Genomic DNA, 5,427 nt, shown 5'->3' with positions numbered 1-5,427 from the left:
GGGTATTAAAGAGGGCACCTGTGATGAGCACGGGTGTGGAAAGTAAGTGATAAAACACTAAATTCTACACCTGGAACTAATCTTACACTGCATGTTAACTAAGTGGAATTTAAATAAAAACCCAAAACTACAAAATACATAAAAAATTATCTTCATTAGGAAACAAGATGGGATCGGGAGGGAGACAAACCATAAGAGACTCTTAATCTCACAAAACAAACTGAGGGTTGCCGAGGGGAGGGGAGTAGGGAGAGGTGGGTTGGGTTATGGACATTAGGGAGGGCATGTGCTATCGTGTAAGCCTGGCGATTCACAGACCTGTACCCCTGGGGCTAATAATACATTATATGTTTATAAAAAAATTAAAAAATTATAATAAAAATTATCTTCATTAGGTAATGAGAACCATGTTTTACCTGTTGGGAAATGCAGCTAAATTTTGGGCTCAACATTGATAATTAACTCATCTGAGGTGCTTAATAGTCTCCATGTACCTGATCTTTTGAGTGACTTTTTTTTCTAATCTTATTTCATATACTATTTGATTCTGAAAACCATCTAAAATGAACTTGGGTAATAATCAGGGTGCAAACCCTTCACTTTACTCACCACGCCTACCATTTCCGAGTTGAACAGCATTATAGAAGGGGGTCATTGGTATAATGTTCAAGTTTGGGTCCTTGCATGAACTTTTATATAACTGCTCTTTAAATGTCTTTGTTGTGTGCCTTGGAGCCCACCAGGCACTGGGAGAGGGTGGGGACGTGGTGGGAGGTGGGCGGAGGGCTTTCCCTCCACTCTCTGGCACTATGAGCATTTTCTGGGTGACACTGAATGGGCCTGTTTTGTTTATAGTGAGATTTATTTTTTTATTTTTTATTTTTTTAAAAGATTTTATTTATTTATTAGACAGAGATCACAAGTAGGCAGAGAGGCAGGCAAAGAGAGAGGGGAGAAGCAGTCTCCCCGCTGAGCAGAGAACCTGATGCAGGGCTCGATCCCAGGACCCTGAGATCATGACCTGAGCCAAAGGCAGAGGCTTAATCCACTGAGCCACCCAGGTGCCCCTATAGTGAGATGTTGACAGTTATGGCGTGTCACATGGAGCTCAGAACCAGGTGTTGGGTATTGGCAGAAACTGCCCCTGGGCCTGATTCCATTGTCTATTGCTCTGTGACGTTGGTCAACAAACACAATAAAGTCCATGGAAAGAGGATGAACTTTGAGGTCACATGTACTTAGTTTGGAATCTGGGTAACACTGTTACTGCCTCGATGATAGTGGGCAAGTGATCTTCTTGGAGACCTACTTTCTTCCTTTACAACTAGAAATAATATTTCTTACAAAAACAAAGAGCGCTTAAATGAGTTCATTTGTCCTATGCATGGTTACTGGTAATGTTGGAGGCCAGGTAAATATTAGTTCTTATTTTTGCTCCTCAGCTTACTGTATCTACCAGATAATGGTGGCTCTAAGGATAAGATACCATAAGGACAAGCAAAAAAATTTTTTAAAGGAAGAAAACTACTTTACAAAAGTGAAGCATTATTATATGATGAATAGTTTCTATTCCCAAGGTAAAACTTGTTAGCAGTTCTTGTATATCTGTCTTATGGATGCTGCTGCCTTCATTGACTTTGAATGATTGAGCAGAGGTATGACCCAACTATAACGATCTATCTGTCACCCACTTCCAGAATTCTGAACTTGCCCACCCATGGTTAGGCCCAAACTCTGGAAGATGTGTACTGCCTTCTGACCTCTCTATCCTGGCCCCATTGCCATGCCCACTGGGTCGTAGAGCTCAGGCTAGCCACAGTTTCCCTTCATTTACATTTTACCTCTTGGGCCGTGCATTCTTTTCTGTCTTTACTCTGAAGACCATTCGCCGCTGGTGTGACCACAGGCTAATGATTTGCCGAATCAGATATATTTTTTTGCCCAGCAATTGGGTGGTGGGCGGGGGGGAGCAAGAATAGGATCCATGCACATTTGCCAGAATCTCAGCAAGATAATAAGAGCATTCCCACTGGGGGATACTGAAATTAAGTACATAAGAAATTCCAATGTTCCCTTTTGCTTTGTTCTGAAGATGGAGGGAAACCAACATGTTTTTATAGCTCTGGTAAGATTGTCCCCTGAAAAAGGCCATATAGTCTCCCTGCCGGAAAGGCGATTCTCTCCCATACAGACCGTCTTCAGGTCTACCTGGTAGCATTGTATTCTGAGGAATGGTTTCTGAGTTGGTGCTGTACCCCCTTTGCCCAAAAAATCCAAATTCTCTCTGACACACCCCCCCCCCCGCCATCACCACTAGCATTACCACCACCACCAACCAGCTCCAACTGGAAATTAAATTTTGATTGGTCTCCTGGGCAATAATAGGCTTAATGACATGGCTGCTCTGGGACTCTCTGCAGGTGATATTTATGTAGATTAAGAGAGAAATGTATTAGGGGGGAAATGGGAAAGGTTTGGAGATGGGAAAGGCTTTAGGGTATCTGTTCTGCAGCCTCTTGCCAGTTTTTTGGCTGGGCCTTAGGTCCAAACAAAGCTAAAGGAACTTTGTGTCAGGTTTAAGCTAAATTGTGCTGAGGGCAAAGATCTCAGTGGTTGAACACATAAAGGCTTATTTCTCACTAAGTCAGGGTTGGCGGCATGTCTTCAAGGCTGCTCCCCTCTAGAAAACGACTTGGGAATACAGGTCACTTGCCTCTGCTGTGCTCTGGTACATGTGACGTCCCTGGGGAAGGAACAAAGGGCGCGGAGAACTCACAGCCCCTCTTTGGTGATTTGACCCAGAAGTTGCACACACATTTCCCCCTAGAGGGTGTTATGCTAAGCGAAATAAGTCCGTCAGAGAGAGACAGTTATCATGATTTCACTTACATTTGGAATTTATTAAACAAAACACAGGATCATAGGGGAAGAAGAGAGGGAAAAAGAAAACAAGACGAAATCAGAGAGGGAGACAAATCATAAGAGACTCTTAATCATAGGAAACAAACTGAGGGGTGCTGGGGGGGAGGGAGAGAGAGGATAACTGGAGGATGGGCATTAAGGAGGGAAAGCGATGTAAATGAGCATTGGGTGTTACATAAGACTGATGAATCACTGATCTCTATCTCTGAAACTAATTATATTCTATATGTTAATTAATTGAATTTAAAGAAAAAAAGTAAAAAAAAAATAATGGCAGAACTGGTCACCTGGTTTCAACTTCATTGGCAGAGAGGCTTGGAATTGCAGCCCTGTGAAATGAAAGGGGCATGTTCTCTGCAATGAGATATTTAGGGCACAAATGTGCTACAGTAGGACTCCGTGACAAGGGGGGTCGGGTGGAAGAGAGAGCCATTCTTGCTTTTCTGTGAGGAAATAATCTCTCTGGGAGGGCTGAAGGGAGTGCAGCCTTGTTTGGCACCTTTAGGGTTTCAAAGCAGCAGTATTGTGGGGAAGCAGCTCTTGGCCAGGAAAGCAACATCTTCCAGAATATACCAGCAAGAATAGCTGTGACAAGAGACTACCACTCAGTGGTTTGGGGTGCATGAGAGGAGGAACATCAACAAGGAGAGAACCTTGTAGAAGAACATGAGACCCATGTATAGACATGTGGAGAGTCCCCCAAATATTTGGTCCTGAATTTATAGCTCAGGGCTATGAGACAGTAGATTTGGTTATCAGTGCTTATACTGTCCCAAAGAAATCCATAGGCTGGTGGAGCTTGGGGACATTTGGTTTACACTCCAGCTGCCTGTCAGATACAGACATGTATCATCTATATGGCTGTATGTCAGCACTGAGGAAACATTTCCCATCTGCATCAAGTCAAAACATTTTAGATTCATACCCTATTATGAACTTCTAAATACAGTAACTCAGGTGTCCTTGAAGTATGACCCTGGGACCAAAAGCATCAGTGTCACCTGGAAATGTGACTGAAATACAACTTCTGGCCTCCACTCCAGGCCTGATAAGTCAAAGGTACTGGGAGGAAGGCCCAGCTGGGGGTTTAATAAGCCCCCTGACCCCAGTGTGATTCTGTAGCAAGGTCAAGTTTGAGAATCACGCATCAACTCATTGAGTCTTGGCAACAATCCCTAGGAGTGTTCTTTTTCCTTTATTATGGTCTAGGAAATGGAGACTCCAAAGAGAATGTAAAGCTTTACAGTTTGAATTAAGACTTAAACTCAGTCTCAAAGTCCTGTACTCAAATCTGGGGTTACAGTTTTTTTCCTGGCAGAAATTTAAGTCCCAGCATTTTAGGTCCTAATTCTGGGCTAAAAGGGATGTAGAGAAAATGTCTTCTAAATTTCTCATTTTACAGATGAAGAAAACGAAGCCCAGAGAGGTTAGAACAGATACTTAATGGCAGAGCCAGTAACTGGCACAGTTTCCTGAAGCCTTGGGCGATGAACTTTCCACTAGGGCATGAAGAAACCATAATTTAATTTTGTCTGAGGCCATGTTTCTGCTTAACTGATCTGATTAAGTATCTGAATTGGGACAGGCCACCTGCGTTTTCTGCATGTCTTCCCCCACCCCCCTCCCCTACTCTGGCTTGGAAGAGTCTGTGAGGCAGCCATGGCTCTAGGTGGAGGGAGCCCTATGGTCTGGTGATAGAGAACCCCCAAGACAAGTTTCCAGTGTTGCACAGAGCCCACTAGGAATCAGTCTCTGAGTAACGAGGGACCCACTGGGGCTCTGGGAGCACTTGGACTCTTCCCTGACTTGCAAATTCTCCTTGGGGTCATGAATTCCAGTTTCTAAGCCCAAAGAGAGTCTAAATCCTAGCTCTCTTCTTCTTGGGTTTTGGGGGTTATTACTTTGCTCTCTAGATAGTAAATACTTAGTGAGAACTTGAGCCTAAGGTTCAAGTCTGGAAAACGAAGAGTTGAGGTGACTTGTCGGCCACCTGAGTCTGTCCCATCCTTTCTCCGTGCCTCCGCCATGCTTCATTGGAGGGAGGAAGAAGGCCTCACCTACTTCACACATGGATGTTGGGAGAATCAAATGGCATAAACCTGTAGGAGTCCTCCGAACAGGACTGAGAAGGGCCAAGTTACCACCTTCCTCTTGGTTGGAATGTTTTATTGAAGTGTAATATATAAAGAAGAGTATATAAATAAAAAATGTACAACTCAATGAATTTTCACAAACTGAGGACTTGGTTTAAGAAACAGAAATGGGGGCGCCTGAGTGGCTCAGTGGGTTAAAGCCTCTGCCTTCGGCTCAGGTCATAATCCCAGGGTCCTGGGATCGAGCCCCGCATCTCGTTCTCTGCTCGGTGGGGAGCCTGCTTCCTCCTCTCTCTCTGCCTGCCTCTCTGCCTACTTGTGATCGCTGAGTGTCAAATAAATAAATAAAATCTTTAAAAAGAAAATTAAAAAAAAAAAAAAAGAAACAGAAATGAATGGCAGCCCAGAAGCC

The sequence above is a fragment of the Enhydra lutris genome, unplaced genomic scaffold (assembly GCF_002288905.1).
Source record: "Enhydra lutris kenyoni isolate GAN:26980312 unplaced genomic scaffold, ASM228890v2 scaffoldscaffold27, whole genome shotgun sequence".
In the NCBI taxonomy this organism is placed as follows: domain Eukaryota; kingdom Metazoa; phylum Chordata; class Mammalia; order Carnivora; family Mustelidae; genus Enhydra; species Enhydra lutris.
Note: the sequence above shows the minus strand (reverse complement) of the source record.